This window comes from Cheilinus undulatus, linkage group 24 (assembly GCF_018320785.1).
Source record: "Cheilinus undulatus linkage group 24, ASM1832078v1, whole genome shotgun sequence".
NCBI classification, from domain to species: domain Eukaryota; kingdom Metazoa; phylum Chordata; class Actinopteri; order Labriformes; family Labridae; genus Cheilinus; species Cheilinus undulatus.
This window is the reverse complement of record NC_054888.1, coordinates 23,286,837-23,306,442: the sequence shown is the minus strand read 5'-3', so window position 1 is coordinate 23,306,442 and position 19,606 is coordinate 23,286,837. Positions and strand designations below refer to the sequence as shown.

Sequence of the window (19,606 nt, the reverse complement as noted above, 5' to 3'; positions counted from 1 at the left end):
CACTTATTTTCTATTTTCCTGTTTTGTTTATCATGTACCTATTCTTGTGGGAAAGCCCTGCAGAATTGAATTATATGCTGAGCGACATATAAATATATATCAATGAAAACGGTCGCCTGTGGATAGCCTGTTAGAGAAAACAAAAACAAACATATTTAAATAGTAAATTCAGAGTTTTAAAAGAAGATAAAAGGACATATTTCAAATCATTTTAATGATTAAATTATTATATTAGTGAGCTTTCTTATCTAATCTCAAAGCTTGTTCACTCTAGTCTACTGTAACCATAACCCCCTGAGGATGCTGCGCATGCGCCCTCAAGTGGTCAACAGCTGCTTACTTTTAGCTAATTAATTTTGACCGTTGGCCGCGCCTGGGAATATTGTTGGAACAAATTAGGGCAAACGGGGCACTTAGCAGTCCTTTAACAGTGTAAAACTACAAAAAAAATTTAGTATAAGGCTCAAGTTAATTATTTTTCTCTACAGAGCGACTCTCCAGAGTAGCGGCCACAAAGCGAACAGGAGCGGTGCTGGATGAGGACTTCCGTCGGCTCTTGCTGGAAAGTTCTGACAGCTAGCATCACAACAGGTGAGTGGGGTTATTGAAGAGTGTAGTAACAGCCAAAAAACTCATTTTTAACTTTCAGAGGCCAGTGTTGAACCGTTAAAGCAAGCTCCTGAAACACTTGTATAGACCATGTTATCTATGCTAGCTTAACAGCTCGAGTGAAGTACAGTGTTTGAAGGTTTATTTAAACTGCGTCACACAGTACCACTCCAACGTTTAGCTACCTTTTGTTGAAAGATTTTTAGGGAATATGCGTTATTCTAAATAGCCTGTACACATACTTTTTTCCTGAAATTTTGTGTGTGAAGCTGGGCTTAATTTAAAACTAATTAATACATAATATAAACAAATTAACTGCCAATAAAGCAGTGTAGTTGCTAGCAGAGTAGGCGATGTCAGAGACGCATGCGCACACTGGACTTAAAGGTGGTCTAATCCACACTAAGGTTAAAAAGAATAGGAGTTTGTGTGTGTTAGTCGGTTTCATCTGTGTTTAGATTACAGATAAGATACAAATTTTAGATAAAAATGACAATTCATGACTGCATTTATCACAGAGTTATATTGTTCGCACTGTTTTTGCATTTCAGGACTACACTTGATACTGTCTGCTGGAGCTGTTGCTCCTGTTCTAATGTAGAAAGACATTAAAATTATTGCAGAATCTCAGTCACTTTAGTTAAATTACTTCAGTCTCTGAATCCACCTGTTAGGCTTGTTTATGCTGAATTATGCATGTCCTTGAAATGCTTTTACAAATGTTTGCCTGACTCTGCATTTCTGAGGACATACTAGGTTTGTGTTTGTGCAGTGATAAAATTAAACTATCAAGAGTCAAATAGCTGCATATTGTTTTTAATGATTTAAAATATTCTTATTTATTTAGTTTTCTCAATGTGTTTTTCCAAGTCAGCAGAGATTGCCGTGATAACTTGACTGATGCAGATTAAACACTGTCATTTTTTTTGGCAAATCTTGCATGTTTTTTGGGCCAGCTTGTTGTCATGGATTGCTTGTTTTCTAACCAGTAATTTTGCCATACAACAGCATTCTATGTATTATCTAAAATAACTGCGACTTTGAACCATATGGTGTAATTAGGACTTATAAAGCATGAAATAAAAGGATAACTTCACATGGTGTTAAGATTAAATAATTGTAAACCTTGATGTTAGGGATGAATGATATTGGATTTTCACCAATATCCAATATGTCCTTAATGGAGGTTTATAGGACTCTATGGATTTACTATCCATCTGGGTCTCAATCCTCTAAACATCGCTCCAGATGTGTCTGTTAGAACATGGATGCAGACGATTTTTCTCTTTAATGAGCCTTTGCAACAGTACAAACATGGGCCTTTAGCATGTGAGTCGTTTTGCTAAGAAATAAGCAACGAATACTGAGCTACAAAATATATTAATGCATCTAATGTACACAGACTGGTACTGCATGCATTACACTAATGTATTCCCGAGCATGTAAATTTAACAAATTATGGTAGACATCAGTAATTTCTGCTGCATATGTGCTCAAATTACTCAACACTTAGATGCAACAATAAAGCCGTGTTTCCATCAGGGGGTCCAGTTTGATTCAGTACAGTTTGGTATGGTTTGGTACCAAAATAGTTTGCGCCCTCACTTGGTGGGCGGGCTGTAAAGGCGATGAATGTGAAGTCACATGCAGCACGAGTCTGCTGGTCCAGCTGCAGAGTTATGGAGAGGATGAGTGACAGAAATCAGTGGGGACTAAGCATTAAACAGCTTTATTTCCGCTGAAAGTGCTTTTTAAAAAAATAACTACATCTTAATTATGTTAACCGCTGTCAGTACAGATCCTCAGCTGATGGAATACGTGTACGGAGACGTTTTTGCATCGTAATTGTACGTTAAAATGTGAATATATTTAGTCTATAACAGTTTATCCGACAAAATATGAAAGTTTAGAGCTGTACTGGGAGAACTCGACAACATTAAAAATAAGGTAAAAGTCTAGCTGGTGTTAAAAATAAACTAGATTAAGTCAGAAATCCAGGGTGCGCTGATCTCATTTTAAAATAGGCTGCAGCTCGAAGTTTTACGAACGCGTCCAACAACCATAGAGCAATGTTTTCACAGGTTACCTAAAATAAGAAGTAGATGAATAACTAGTTACAGTACATAGATCTCTGTTGAATCCAAATATCCCCAATTTAAGCAGATATTAGTCAGTTTTTCTCAGACGTCCATGTTTTGCAGCAGCTGTGTCGCACGCTGACGTGACGTCATTGCAACCCCCTATTGTTGAGTGTAGCTCCACCTTTTTGGTATGGATAGGTTAGATTAGTACCCCTACGGAAAGGTGCTGAAAAGTGGAACGGTACGGGTGGTTTTTTTGGAACCCCTTCCAACTTTTGCTCATTGGAAACGTAAAAAAATGCATGCCATTCTGCACCAAACTGAGCCGGACCGCTTGGTGGAAACAACCTTAGCCAGCCACAAGGGGGCGATTGAGATATTTCAGCTAAATGCTTTGGGACTGTTATGTTCTCCATCACTCAGTTCGGTGGTAATATGGTGTGCCATATTGGAGAAAAACCTGTGCAATTAAAAACGTCTTTAGTTTTGATTCCCAGGCAGTTAAATGCTTGAGGTTGAAAGAAAAACATAGTTTTTATTAATGATAAACTCAAAATATGTGTTTATCAAGCATCATATTTGCTAACAATGGGTGACAGGTGGATTTCTATAAAAATTATCAAACATTTAACCAATCTAACCAATCTGATATGCATCAAACTATTTTTTCCTCTGCATATTTCTGAATTTAATAATGTTTTGGGGGCCAAATGGGAAAATGTGAGGGGCTTGATGTGGCCCTCAGGCCGCTAGTTGAAGATCACTGCAATAGGCTCTCATTTAACGAGCATGTTTAGCTGGCAACCAACATATAAAGCAAGCATAAAGTGCTTGAAGTTTGCTCAGCTTTATGCACAAATTTACAGAAAAAGAGCTACAACTTGAAGCCAGTGAGTAGCTGCACTTTGTCCTCCTTTACTGACATTAGCCCTGCTGGACAGATTTTGTGTTTGTTGTCTGTAAGATAAAGGTCAAAGTCATTAGTTAAAAGATGCACAGCAGGGTCAATAGGAAACTACTCATATGAGTAATGAAATAGTACCAATAACCTTCCTCCACAAATCCGAAACCCCAGGACGTTCCCATACAGCATGTGTAAATGGACCTATGGTTCTTGGAGAGCAAAATACAAGGATATGTTTTTAATAATTGGCTGTATCTATGGCTGTTTTGACAATTGAAACGTAGGCCTTACGTGAAGAGAGAAAAAGGGATATTTTTCAGAAGTGTTGTCAGAGAGCATGAGCATGTTTTCTGCCTGTCCCTGCTGCTTCATGTACCACAGCTCGACAGATGTGCAAGATATTTTGCAGAGCATGTGCATCACCAGGGATCCCAAGAGTCGAGTCAACTCGTCAGATCAGATTCTATCTCAAGCATGCAACATTCACATGTCGAGTAAAAGTTTTTTTTGTTTAGAAGTTATGTAAAAGATTCAAGAATTGCTTTTTGAGTGTGACGTGTTTACAACAAACACTTGGTGAACAAACAGTAGACTGGCAAGCTCATTTTAAGCTGCACATTTTAAAAACAGGAGAGCAAAGAGAAGTGTTTGCCCCTAACATCTGCTGTCGGTGTGGTGGGACAGAGACAGCTGCCCTATGCAGACCTCTATTACCAGGGTTTGATGTTGCCACAAGGCTCTGTTAGATGCATGAAAACATTTCTGCGCTGTATGGCTATTGATACTCAGACTTTTGTGTTAACATTTTACCACAGAACTCGAGGGCTCCGAGGCTTCAGAGTACCTTGACTACAGCTGATCTTCAAGGTAGAAAAGAAAAATCTTTGTAGATAAATCTGTTCGTGCTTGAAAAGAAAAACTAGTGATGTGCACAGGAGATTTAAATGTTCTTGTCAATTGCAGGAACAATCATAATTCCAGGAATTGCCTTGCTTGGCTGTTTCAGCGCTGGCCTAGAGGAAGCCACATGATTTTGGTGAGTCCAGAATTTCCTGAATGCTCCTGGGAGGCTATGACAGAGTTAGACTGATATGCAGAGAAAAGCTAATCTAACAGATGCATTGTGTGGGATGATGCGTAGGAGTGTTTATACTCTTATATGACTCAGACCCAAGACAAAAGCTCATCCAAGTCTTTGTATTGCTATAGCAGCTCAAGTGTATTTTAAGGTGACATGTGCAAACAGTGGGCCAACCTTAAAGCATGAGCTACAGGATGTGACTCACAAAACAAACTACGGGGTCCAGGGAGCCGATATGAGCTGTAGGGGCTTGACTTGCAGAGTTGTTTGGGTGGGTATGCTTGAAGATTCTCACATCATAACTTGTTTTAAAAGCATAGACAACAGACAGTTTGAAGTTATTTTTAACATGATGATCTTCTGGGCGCAACGGACTGAGACCAAGCATCTGCTGATTCTAGATCCCACAAAACTTGCAGGATCAAACATGACTTTAGAAGAAAAAAAACACGGGAGTATGATTGGTTCCTATCTAACACTTGCTGTCCAAGTGTATGCTCTTTTTTTCTTTTTTTTTGCCGTGAACGAGGTAAAAAGCTGGGCTAATAAGAAGATAATAGTTGCATTTATGTTTATAAGCTGTAATAGTATCAGTGACACTAACCTATCTGCTTGTACTGGTCTACTATCATGGGTATTCTACCAGAGGTATCCCAGCCTGTGGACAAATAATTGGTTGTGACAAGTCTTGAATCAGGTCCCTGAATTTATTGTTTGGTGGGTTAAACCAGTCTCAGACTTGGGCTTAAAATCATTGAGTGTGCAGCCAGCGTAAAATACCAGACGGCCTTGAATATCTCATATTTAACCAGTTCTTTAAACCAGTGGTTTTTGAAATGGTGTGGCAAGACTACATGTGCTGTGGGAAGTTGTAAATCTACATGTCAGTACGAAAACTATACGAGAGATTAGGAATGCAAAATTTGATTTGCATGATATTAGTATTGGTAGACAGTAGCTGAAAAAGTTGATTATCAGTCAAAGCAGGTAGGAATATTTGTGCTGATAGTTAGAACCGATATATCAGCTGTACATGCTGGCTAATATTGGCTGTAAATATCAGCCTGTATCTTATTAAAATGTCGGCATATGTCAGCTCTAAAGAGCATCCTTTATCAGCTGTAAATATAGTCCTATATGAACCGTAAATATCAGTCTAAAAGGACTGCAAATATCTGGCAAAATCGGCCTATATTGGCTGCAAATATAGTACAATATGAACCATAAATATCTGGCAAAAATGGCTTATATCGGCTGTAAATAAAGTCCTATATGAACTGTAAAAATCTGGCAAAATTGGCTTATATCGGCTGTAAATATATTCCTATATGAACCAAAAAAATATCTGGCAAAATCGGCATATATCGGCTGTAAATATAGTACTATATAAACCATAAATATCTGGCAAAAATGGCTTAAATCAGCAGTAAATATAGTCCTATATGAACCATAAACATCTGACAAAATTGGCTTATATCGGCTGTAAATTTAGTTCTATATGAACCGTAAATATCTGACAAAATTGGCTTATATTGGCGTTAAATATAGTTCTATATGAACTGTAAATATCAGTCTAAAAGGACTGTAACTATATGGCAAATTGGCCTATATCTGCTGCAAATATAGTCCTATATGAACTGTAAATATCTGGCAAAATTGGCCTATATCAGCTGTAAATGTATTCCTATATGAACTGTAAATATCAGTCTAAAAGGACTGTAACTATATGGCAAATTGGCCTATATCTGCTGCAAATATAGTCCTGTATGAACTGTAAATATCTGGCAAAATTGGCCTATATCGGCTGTAAATGTATTCCTATTTGAACTGTAAATATCAGTCTAAAAGGACTGTAACTATATGGCAAATCAGCCTGTATCGGCTGTAAATATCAGCTTGTACTGGGTGTAAACACTGCTTTATATCAGCTATAAAACCAGTCATACTGGCTGCAACTATGGGCCTAGATCTGCTGTAAAAATTGATTTTATGTCCAAATAAGTTTGTGGAGTTTTAGTCAGGACCAACAGACCAACATCAGCCTCAGTGAAATGTGTTATAAGGACCTAAACTTTACATCTGAAATGGCTAAATAAATGTTATTAATTGACATATTGGATAAAAGCAAAATCCTACATCATGCATTCCTACTAAAGATTAAGTAAGATTTTGAAGTGACTGATTTACATGGTATGGTGTGTGCCTCGAGATTTTGGCTTGATTTTAGGTGTAACCTGCACAAAACAGTTTGAAAATCACTGCTTTCACAAGTAAGGTTGAACATCTCCCTGCACATCAACCCCCAGTGTTTGGGTTAGGATTAGTTGCTGCTTCTTCCACCGGGATCCAGCTTGACCACAGTTCTTCTCACCACTTCCACTGATCCTCTGCCCTCCCTAAAATAATAATTTACATCCAAAATGCCTTATAAAGTATGCTGTCATTTTCTCAAAGACAAGCATGACACCCTGGCCCGACTCCACTTCCTGCTAAAAAAGAACCATATTGAGGTTTGACTTTAATAAGCCGGTGCCATCGGGGCACATTTTCAATCTCCATCAAAGGAAAAAAATGTAAATTTAAAACGTAAATATAAGGCACTGAGTTATCTCACAAAAGAATAGTACTGAGGAGAATGAATAAGGACAGAGCCTGAGGGAGGGACTGAAACACCAAGGTCACTCTGGGTTATTCAAAAATCTACTTTATTATCCAATTTAAAATGTACACACACATTTAAACCCTTCCCTCTCACAGCTTCAAGTCCTGAATAAAAAATAAAGTAGGGAAGTGTGCATACTAAAAGTGGGAAACCTTGCCTGTCATTTTAGTTTGAAGAGCTAAAAAGTCACTCAGGAAGTCGGCTATTTTTGATTTTTAATCACTGGAAATATTGATTGGAAATTTTCAAAATAAGAGCGCAATAAACACAATAACATTTAGTATTAAATTCCACAGGCCAACAGTGTAAAAGTACGTTTATTATTTGTTCTTAGAGCAAATCAAGTACTAGCGAATCTGTCTTATGAATACAATAATTACATAATAATTTACTGCTCCAATTATAGTTAAGACGAGTTAAATTTCCTTAGGCCAAACTTCATAATTTAAGTTTTTTTCTTATTATTTTTCCCTGTCTTAAACAATTTATTTCGGTTTTTCTGTTTTTAATCAGTCACAAGCCAAAACAAAACCCAATTTTTCAAAAAGTTCCACCTCATTTAAATGCTCGACAGCAACCTTGCCTCTCTCTGACCACAAGAATAAAGATTTAAATGGCAGTCAAAACCCTGAAGTTAAACTGCAACAGCTTTATAGCAGCATAAAGTGAAGGTGTTCTCCTCGGTGCTGTGAAAGTCCAGCAGCATTTGTCACTCAGATGCTTCAGCTCAGTATAAATAATATATGTTTTTGTCTGAGACCTCGGCTGAGATCATCTAGAGACGTCCCTGTCTCTTGTGAATTTTGTGTCCCTGTCAGGTCACTGTAGTTAACGCGGACAAAGCTGCCAGGTCTTTGGCCTTTACTTTCCAGTCTCTGGTCCCCTGACTCTCAGGGACAAACCCCCCACCTCCAAAAGCATGGCTCTTGCCCTGAGCACTGCACCGAGTGACATATTCTATCCATCAGCCACTGTGCTGCAACATATGAAGCAAAAAGGTGCAGGGACGGCAAATTTTTCATGCATATGATATTAGGGCTACAGCATATCCGCCTACGTTAACCCAGGAGAGGGGAAGACGAAGAGGGGGATGGGAGGAAGGGGGGCTCTTTGAAGATGGATTACCAGATCACGTCATGAGAAAAGAGGCTGCTATGAGCAAGCAGCAATTTCAGGAGACCCTTAGAGCAAGAGATGTGGGGAGAGAAATATGCTCATTCACTACAAAGAGTTTATTTCCATGTCAACAGAAGACCACGGTGTGCTAGTGCTGTCAAATACTTGAGACCCCAAGCTAAAAGCCTCACTTCTTTCATATAAATAACAATAAAAAGGTCATATCCTTATACTTTAAATGTTGCAACCACTGCTGTGTTCATAGATGAGTAGTTGTAGCAAAGGTTCCTGCTTTCCCCCTTTTGGTTTAAGCAATTGATTTTCTTGCAGCTAAGCTACATTTGGCATGTTAAAAATATTCCTTTCAGCACCGTGTTTTATGAGTGTAATTCTACTGAGAGGAAAAAAAATAAATGCATAATTCAGGGTTGAACAGGCTGCCCAATTCATTTTACAAAAGGGGATGCAAGCCAAAGAGAAAGAAAATGGCAATCTGTGAGTTGTTCTTTAATTTATCATGACTGATACAGCGCTGATGATGGAGGTACTTGAAATGTTGTTTTTCCTGCTGGCAACTTGTTTGTAAAAAGCAAATAAAATGTTATTTTAAAGTGCTTTTTTGTCCTTAAATGACAAGGGCTTGCTGATGAAGTTGCTCCTAAATAAAGAAACACCGCTGTAATGAATGCCCGGGTCTCTTCTTGCCAAAAACTGCATTACACTGCTTCTAATGGCTTCCTCTGACTAAATCAAACCAAGGATGTGCTCTCAGCAAGGATGAATGGAAACCCCTCACAGAAGAATGGTGGGGGTCAGAGGTTGGGATGAAATCTCCCAGCACACACGACCTCATTCACAAACAAGGGGCAGCTCGGATAATAATTTATCTAAACTACCTTAGGTTATTTCCACTTTAAAAGAGCATACAAGCTAATTTTCAAAGATTACCCAAGGCCCATTTGATATTCAAATACGGCTTTATCTGACCCAGAATTTTAACCAGTCAAGATTTGGATGCCAGACTTTCTAGGCTCAACACTAAACGTTAAAATCAGGAAGCATGATTCTCATAATTTAACAGCTAGATGAAAGTTTATCAGTTTCCAAAGATGCTGGTTTTCATCTAGACAGTTCTTCTCAACTGGTCTAGCTTAATTTTACACTACCACCTCCTTATTAAGACATCATGACCCAGATTTTCCACAATTTCAACTCCTCTGTTTCACTGGCATGGAGGGAGGAGGTAGCATGGTACTATTGCTTTTGTATAAGCCTGCAACATGCACGTGTCATGTAATCAATACAACCGTTCCCCTTGACAGTAACTTTAAACATTTACAGAGTGAAAGAGGACCTTATAGATCCAAAATGACTCCAACTGAGCCACAAAGGGGGTAAAGTTACTGCCATGTCGTCTGCGTATTCCTTGCTTCTTGAAACTGTGTGTGCTATATTAAGACGTGGTGATGTATTCATGCTCAGGCCAGGTTGGGCTTGAAGCAGTATGAGTGCAGGCCAGCAGGGGGACTGGGAAGTGCAGACAGTCGTGCTTCAGCATGGTACGAGGCAGCTGGCTCCGGTGTGAGTGCACCCAGAGAAAAAGAGACAGGACACTCCAGGACATCCTTTAATTTGACTTACTTTTCCCTAGAAACAGCTCTGCAACCAAGTCTTTGGTTCCCAACCACCAGTAGAAAACCACAAGTCTAGAAATTTAGCAAATATCAGGCCCATAGTAACCACCATTAACATAAGAATATCATTGAATTAGATGATGTATTTTACTCTCATAGTCAGTTAAATGAGCTCAAGTTAGTTTGACTCCCTGAGTCCAGGGAGGTTTATAGCCTCCTGTTAAGTCAAAGAAAAAAAAACAACATTATGAGTATTTTGAACACATTTTCATACATCTCTTTTCAGGTTCCAAAGCCAGAGAGCTGCAGAAATTACCAAAAAACTAAGCTAGATATCCAACAAAAATTCAGCTGCTCTGTAAGAGAATCCTAACTCAGAATCACCTCATTACTAGTCAGTGAAAATAATAAATCCACTACAGGAATCCACCAATTCATTATTTCAATATATCTGTAGGGTTCTACCAATTGACAGTTGCTTGATATTAAGACATTCTGGGGCTTTTTGAGGGGTTTGGACCTTTCTGTTGGGCCCGGGGACTTTTTGGGGAAATAAAAAATAGGATTTGACACCATTGTATTCACTTTTGGCACCTTTTTTGCATGCAAAATGTTAGTCTTAATCATTAAAAGTGATTCTAGATTTTTGATTTATATTTAGGTATGTATAATAACCCTGTATGGACTAGTATGTCTTGAGGCCCTTTGTTGCACAAGACCCCAGGCAGTTGCTTTTGCCTGATGGTAAAATTGCCTGCGCCTGAATCAGTGCTGAAGAGACAGAAAGTCATATCAAAGTAATCAAGCGTTTTTGTTTTCAATCTGGATAACACCGTTTTTCTAAGTTTGCAGCAAACTATGCTTGGTCCTATACTGTAAAATCATGCAGTTTTACAAAAATAAACAAATCAATAAAGGGTCAGTGTGACAACAGTGGGGTTAGCTTGGGCTAGCCTTGTACATAAGTCAATAATTTTAACTGAATAAAGCCATGTTGTGAGTAGGGGTGAACGCTTTGGGAAAATAATCTAATTGCAGTTTTTTCCCCCAATATTGCGATTTGATGTGTGACTTTTTCTTAAGCTCATTATCTTATTTATTTTTCAACAAACACAAGGAATAAATCATTCTGTTATAAACAATACAATACTAGATTAAGCAAAAGTGAACAATTTTGAAAAAAAAAGTCTAGATTTTGACTCATATTGCAAATTGGATATGAGTTGATGCATTGAAGGGAATCATGACTTTTTTGTCATTCCCCTATGTACTTAAAAAAAAGTACAAAAATGAAGAAATTAGGATTTTTGTAGAGTATTCTAAAAGAATGTCACTTGAATGATTGCTTGATATATAAAGCATAACATCTCTGCTGCAAAACAAAGTTTTAAACTGGTATTTTGACACAAATTTCAAGTTAAAGAAATTGGGGATGCATGATAATTATCGGCACCGATAAATTATTGGCCGATAATGCATATATTTTACATATTTTAATTTTGCCGATGATAAAATATTAACTGATAAAATCCACCGATATTAAAGGCATTTGTTTTCTTTCTCATGAGACTACACATTCCAAACAGTAGGTGGCGCCGCAGTACACGACCCGCTGTTAACCACCAGAGAAGAAGAGAAGCGGCCTCTGTGCTAAGAGCTAACAACACGGTTATTACACGAAGTTATTCAGTATTTACTGGGAGGATAACATGACAGTGTGTGTAGAATTTGCCCTGCAAAGGTCCTGAAGAGTGGAAAGAAGTCTTCGACTGGACTTTAAAGTCACTTAAAGTCATCATCCTAACGACGTTAAAACGAAGTGGCAGTAGCCGCTAGCGTTAGCCGCAGGCAATAGGACCTAGACAAAGGTTAAGATGAGGCAGAGTGCTGATTGAGCAGGCACTGGAAACTGCAGAAAGTTCGTCAGAGCCAAAAGGCAATGCTAATAATGACAAATCATTCTGACAGTCTCCTGATCCACCGCTGCTTTCATAAGCGTATACCTGCCTGCTCTATTTGATGTGCTTTCATTCAGTCTGATCAACGTTAGGAACAGAAGTTACAGACCACGGTGGACTTAACATTCTTAACCTATCTCTGATATGACTTATGTCAGTGCATATTTTTAATCTTTATGTAAAACATTAGCTCTATTTCTGACTCATGCAGCAAAAACAAAAAGAGACACCCAAAAATCTCCATTTGTTAAGCAAGACAGCCCGTTATCATTTGTTTTTATGTCTGATTTGACAGGAGTCAGCTGAATCCTTGTTTAGTTAATTGAAATGTCAGATTTGACCACTTGTCAAGAATTTATTCCAAGGGAAAAGGGGATAATGGCGGTTAGAATTAGTTTTAAACATCTTTGCTCACTACATATTAACCCCTTCTTACCCCCAGATGTGCATAAATACATGGCATGAACTTATTTTTAAAAATCACACAATTGCAAAAAAAAAAAAAAAAAAAAAAAAAAAAAATATATATATATATATATATATCGGTTATTATTGGTTATTGGCCATCAGAAGTAGGAAATTATCAGTTATTGGTATCGGTTCAAAAAATACTTATTGTACATCACTAACAGAAATATTGCACCTTCTGCAATTTGAAATTTGCAACAGGTCATATTGCGATTTAATCTAGTTTGCAATTAATTGCCCCGCCCTAGCTGTGAGCATGAATAATGAAGAGCGTTCTTGTTTTACTTGCATGAAGTTATTGCATACTATCGAAGCGTGTCATTTTGAATAGAGAAAGATCTTCAAACCAAATAGAGAAACCTTTGGTTAATTGCTGATTTTCTGACCTTTCATCTACCATCCCACCAAACATTGAGCGAAAAATGCCATAAATTTAAGGTTTTTGTTTAAACTTAAAAAGGAAGTAATTTTGTCCACAATGCCCACACATAGGGCCAAAGGTTGGAGCCAGAATGGATGAAAACACATCCTTCAGCCCATTAACGATCACAGTGCAGCTCAGTCTGGCTTTATGAGTTTCATAAAAGCGGTCCGAAAAGAGGATTTTTGTTAAATGGCTCTTCTTCTAAAAATTTGAGTTTTTGAGTTCAAAAAGTCAAATGTCAGGGACAAAAAACAATCACACTGGGTAATATTTCACTTGTTCGAGGTAGCATTTTATTAAAAGGCTTTCTTTTTGTGAGATATAACATTTACCAGAGGTGTTAGCACAAGACAGGACACCCAGCAAGGTAAACAGACATTTGTCAGAGTAAATGAAAAGGAGCACAATGTAGACTTCCTATGGTGTCACATATCCAGTAGCTATAGAAATGTTAGGTTTGTTTTTGCATCTACATTTGTGTGATATAGAAAACAGTTGATTTGGCATCTTTTTATCAGCAGCAAATTTATTAGACCACCCTAACCCTAACCAAATTAAGGTTTATACCACAGCTGCCCTAAATTAACAGCACTGGTAATTACCAAAATCATTTTTGATGTTTCTGCATTGTTAATATACTAATATGTAGAAACTTTTTAACCCAAATGATATTTTTAATGCTAAAATAGAATTATTATTATTATCAATGAATTGTCTAATTTACTGATTTATAAAAAAACTGAAAAAAAATAGAAAGCAAATTAATATTTCTTGATTAATATGTCAAATTTTAGTTATTTACTTGCATTCCTGAACATAAAAAATAGTTGTAGTGGTTGAATGTTATGCTTGATTCATTTCTGACTTCTCAGAGAAGCCCAGTGAGCCGGCTCAAATTTGGGTGAATTCAGGTTGAAATTCCTCTTTCCCGTTCCAAATGGTAAAACGTTGAGAGCTGACTGAAAATGAAAGAGTCTGCATTAAAGCACTTCATGATGCTGGATGGTCTTTGAGACAGATATGACAGGTGGTCTAATAAATTTGTTAAGCTCTGTACCTCTGGATTGATAAAGCATCCATCCACCCCTCCTTCTTTCGGTGCATGTGGGAGGAAAATAGGGAAGAAGGTGATAAAAATGTTTAATTTAAATATGTAACGTTCATCATTTTCAAAAGCTATTTTTTATTGCCAATATTTAATATTTAGTAACAAAATAACTTCTTAGTGAATCGTGATATCAAATCGAACCAAATGGGCTGGGTGGAGATGCACAGCTCTATTGAACCTGGACTGACTGCTTCAAGGCACAGGGCTTGACTTCACCACTAGGACAGCTGAGCCCCAAACTCCAAACTTTTTAATCACCTGTGATCCAAAACAATTTTCTTCAGTAGTGTTACAAGCAATTTAACCTGAACGTCACTGTTTTCAACTGATACTTGAACAGTTTCTGCACCAGACCCAGCCCCGGTGCTGCCAGGTCAGACTCTCTATGATACCTTGCCTCGCCGTTCTGAGCAGGCAATGGGCAAGGCGGCCTTCAGCACTAAGAGGTCCTGATGATATTATTTCAACAGGCTCTCTGTGGTGTGGAGAGTCATTGCAGTGGTTGAGAGCTAATGGGCCAGATGTAACAGCCACCTGGCCGGCGTCAGGCCTCCGTATGCTGCTGTAGATGGAGCCAGTCATGCAGAGCCGGGGCTCGACTGTCTGCTGCTCGCTGTTTTCTCAGGCTTATTGCAAATCGTTTAGCAGAGCTACTCTGCTCATCCTGGTGACATTCTTCTTCTTTTTTTTGTGCTGCTGATTGTGGCATTTAAAAGTACTGCTTCTGGTAATTATAACTTGAGACTAGTATAAATATAGAGATATTTTTTATTGTCATGACATTAACACAGCTTGACCTGTGAAAATTGAGGGCAAAGTTCTGAAAACGGAATCCATCAGTTTGGATTAGCAGCAGGCAACGTGTGAACGCACTCCAAATTTCTGTCTTTACATACCCAAGACGCAGACACTCTGCTATATCTGGCGGTTGGCAGCCCGCCCGTTTAATTCATTTAACACTGAAGAAAACAGAGCACCTCTGGCAAACAGGGCGCAGGAAAATAGAGCCGTGAATCTTGATTGTGGAGGTAAATGAACAGATAGGTCTGGAGGTGTGTCATCTGTCTGTGAGCAGAGATGCATTAGTGTGGATACACCCCGTCACTTTCCGTGTCCCCGATAACCTCGCAGAGAAACGACATCAAATGCATGAAGCAGGTGTTCTTTTTCTTACCCAATATATCTGCAGAATGGGTCTGGATGTACACAGTATGCAAACAGAGAGTTGCACTTCCTGAGACGAAGACATAACTCAAGCGTTACTTCAGGCGAGCGGTAATATTCTAGACAATGCAAGGCATCGCAGCATGTACGTATGCTTGTTAAAATATTCATGGTGAGAGGGCAGAAGTGGTGTGTGGCTGCAGTGTGATTTACACCAGTAATAAGTTTGTGTCAGCGCAGAGGTCGACATTACCCCGGAGCAAACGTACAGAGCTGTGAATAGTAGATGATCGCCTCCCACCAGTGATGACCTCATTTCAAAACACTCTGACCTACAAGTCACTTTTTTTTCACTAAAATCCCACACGTTGCAGAACTTTATTAATATTTATCTCAACAGGAAACTATTGTCTGGATCAAAATCAATAGTCTGAGTTGTTGTGGAATAACATTATAAGTTTGGGACATTATGCTTTGTGCTACTCCTGGGGCCTCATAAATAAAACTCTAAAGTTTAAGACTAAAACACTTCATGCAGAAACATTCAAAGACTCTTGACATCACATTTACAGCTCTGCAAATACAGTTCTTTGGTTCATAAACAACAGACTAAAAGAAAAACACAAGGCAGAGAACAGAAAGCTGTGGAAATAGTATGATATGCTGTTTTGACTGCAATAACATGACTACTACAATGTCAAAAATGCCTTTAAATGAGAAAAAAAAATCATCAAAATAACAGTCTGGGCATCATTTACACTCTTTAATAAGATCTGGGTAAGCACACAACTTTGAAGCTTGACGTTAGGATTCAAATTAAGCCTTAGAACTCTATTTTTTTTCACCATCATGTCTCGTCTGGACTTTTTTCTTTAAAAGCTTGTAAAACATCAACCCCTGTGGTGCACAGTCAAGCTCTAAACATCTCTTTTTTCAAGACAACCTGGGCTTTAAGAATATATCTACTACAGGAATTAAAAAAAAAGAAATATAGGACTCTAAAGAAAAAAAAAATTGGAATTTGAAATTCAAAGATTTTTATTGATAACACAGTTAACAACAGTGACTAAGCATTTTCTCTGCACAGACTTGTTTTCCATCTCTTGGAGACAAAACAGTGAAAAAAATAAACATTCTGTGACTAAAGGTTTTCAAAATATCTACATATATAAAAAAATAGTCCATGCACTTTTTTGCAGTTAGATTAAGTTGTGCCGTTCCTTTAAGCAGTAGAGAAGCAACTGGTCGACTACAACTCCCACAATGCAATGCATGTAAACATTGCCCTCAACAAATATGGTGCTACCCACCGTAGAAATCCAAAAATGGATTAAAAATGGACAAAAAGATGCTTATTATCAGATCTAACGCTGTGGATTTAATCTTTAAAGACCCCAAAAAGATATCGTAGTTCCAGGCCTGCTAGAGCAGCTTTGGAGATATTGAGGGTAGCAAACGAACGGCAAAATGGTTAACTTTCAGAGGAAAAAACGAGTAAGTGTCTATGACTTATGATTCTAAAGTTATCAATATTTTTCTAAACTGTGTCACTTCTTGTTGTACACAACAACACTGTCTTCAGAGACCCCAGGAAGTCAGCCAAGTTCTGGGCTCTCTAGAAAATGTTCTGTAAGAGCTACAAATGCATGAAAAACATATTTAGAAAGGCACAACACAGAGCTTTCACAGGAAAAAAACAACTTAGTGCCTACAACTTAAGGTTCAAAAGTTACCAAGCAATTTACAAAGGGGGTGTGCCTGTGGCACAGATCTGTGCCGCATGAGCTCTAAGGGTTAAGTCTCCCAAAACAATATTAGTATTGCTTTTTAACAAATAACTCTTAATTTGTTTACCAAATCCAAGTAACTTCAGTTGGTCAAACTCAACAAGATGTTTAGGATTATACATTGTTCAGAGTTCCTGCAGAGCCTTGAAAGCTTTTAAATAGTTTTACAGTGAAATTTAAGGCCTGAGAAAGTCTTTAAAAGTCAGATCTTTATCAGTGAGAAGTCTTGACTAAGACATGTCATTACCCAATCTTTGTTTTCTAGTCAACCTTATACAGTTTTAGTCATCTTAGTCCACAAACTTTTCAATAATTGTTCTTTAGAATTCAGGGAATTTCGTGATGGGTTTTTAAAGTTTCCTGGAGGACGACCACCTAACCCCTCTCTGATTTTATCTGGTTCACTGTGATCAAGTACACTCCATACTGTTGTAAAACACTAGCCCAGTTCTCTAACATCTGAGCTTCCATGTTGCAAACTTAAAAATCCATGCAGACCAGCCTTATTATGACAGTTTTCTCCAGAAATTTGCTTAGAATCAGCCTAGTGCACCTGCTAAAATATGTTATGATGATGTGTCTTTTTGACCATTTCCTGATGCAAAGTGGTGTTCATTTTTCTCAGTTCAGGTCTTAAAAAGTCTTAAATTTGCTTTCTAAAAGTGTGTAGGAACCCTGTTGTTACCGCCTCATGATTGAAAATTGCATTATATAGGAAGCAGCTCCGACCAAGCACTCACTAGCTGTAAGTGTGCACCTCTAACCACAGTTCATTCAGTCCTTTAGAAAACGTTTCTTTTACTGAATGCCGAATTTACTTGCTTACCTTTGCCTTAACCTACTTTACATGGAGATAGAAGCTCAATTATTACAATCTATTAAGATACATAAATTCTTCCTTACAGACATTAATTATATTTTAAAAACAATAAAAAAATCTCAAGAAAGAAGTTATTTCTTAACAGCTATGAATTTAAAAACATAAAATGTGCAGTAGACTGAGCTCTGATGTAAATGAGCTGACAGTTTAAGCAGACCTCAGGTCTTCAGGAGGCATGTTCCACAGTTGAAAAAAAGCTGAAATAAATAAATAGACTATTTGCCAAATAGTGCACCCCTGCAGTCATTGAAATTTACTGCTGCATATTGAATATCTATGAACCTGCTTTTTTTCATAAATCTGCTCAATCAAGAGAGATTTTTCTGTGGACAGAAAACTGTTTTCTGATCACCCTCTATTATCTAGGGCTGTAGTCAACCGGAGAAAATCATGGTCTGCCACAATTAAACCCACACACCAAGCAAGTAAAAAACAAACAAACAAAAAACAGTTTTATCCATGACATGCTCCTCATTATACCTTCTGGTAGTTTGAATGACCTTAAAAAAATTTACATAAGAAGCTTTAAGCACTATAAAGTATTTTCATCCTCATTCTGTGACGGAAATGTGTCATATGGGAGAAAACACTCTCTAGATCTTACTGATATAGTCTGCCCATGCAGTGCCTATTAGAAGTATTCAAAAGCTTTGGAAATTTTGAGCATCTAGCAGTTAATTCCCTGAAATGTGGTGAACTTTTAGGCAACAGTTTTTGGTGGGGTTTTAAATTTGTAAAAGGAAAACATAGCCATTTAGAAAACATACACAGCCACTTCATGCTTTGAAATACACATTCACTGGCCACTTTATTAGGTACACCTCGCTGGTGCCAGGTTGGACCCCCTCGTGCCTTCAGAACTGCCTTAATTACCTATGCAAGGAGGTTATGTGATCGGTTGGGTTTGTTCGTTTGCTAGTTAGTTTGTCTGTTTGTTCGTTAGCAACATAACTCAAGAAGTCATGGATGGATTTTCATGAAATTTTCAAGAAATGTCAGAAATGGCATGAGGAACTGATCAGATTTTGGGACTGATCCAGATCACCATCTGGATTTTTTTTAAAGGATTCTTTACTATTAGGAGATAGGGCTAATGGCGGAGGTCTGCGCTCTCTGAGTGCTTTTCTAGTTTTTTCATGGTATAGTGTCAACAAGGTGCTGGAAACATTCCTCAGAGATTTTGGTCCATATTGACATGATGGCATCACACATTAGCTGCCGATTTGTCGACTGCACAGCCATGATGGGAATCTTCCGTTTCACAACATTCCAAAGCTGCTCTATTGGACTGAGATGTGGAAGCCATTGGAGTACAGTGGACTCATTGTCATGTTCAAGAAACCAGTTTGAATTGGTGCATGATCCTGCTGGATGTAGTCATCAGAAGATGGTACACTGTGGTCATAAAGGAATGGACATGGTCAGCAACAATACTCAGGTAGGCTGTGGCACTTAAAGCATGCTCAATTGGTACCAAGGGGCCCAGTGTGCCAAGAAAATATCCCCCACACTGTTACACCACCACCACGAGTCTGAACTGATGATTAAGGCAGGATGGATCCATGCTTTCATGCTGTTTATGCCAAATTCTGACCCTACCATTTGAATATTACTGCTGAAATCAAGACTCATCAGACCAGGCAACATTTTCCAATCTTATATTGTCCAATTTTGGTGAGCCAGTATTAATTGTAGCCTCAGTTTCCTGTTCTTAGTTGACAGGATTGGCA

General features: G+C 38.1%; 1 protein-coding gene across 3 annotated transcripts in view; it reads left to right on the top strand.

Annotated features, from left to right (window-relative positions):
* The first annotated feature begins 359 nt into the window (after positions 1-359).
* Positions 360-19,606, top strand: part of LOC121506478 (interleukin-1 receptor accessory protein-like 1) — a 555,282-nt gene continuing 536,035 nt past the window's right edge. For all 3 annotated transcript variants that reach the window (XM_041782309.1, XM_041782312.1, XM_041782308.1), the window contains exons 1-3: positions 360-591; positions 4,410-4,461; positions 4,558-4,630. The gene's annotated coding sequence lies outside the window, so the exon portion shown is untranslated. The remainder of the gene's footprint in view (positions 592-4,409; positions 4,462-4,557; positions 4,631-19,606) is intronic.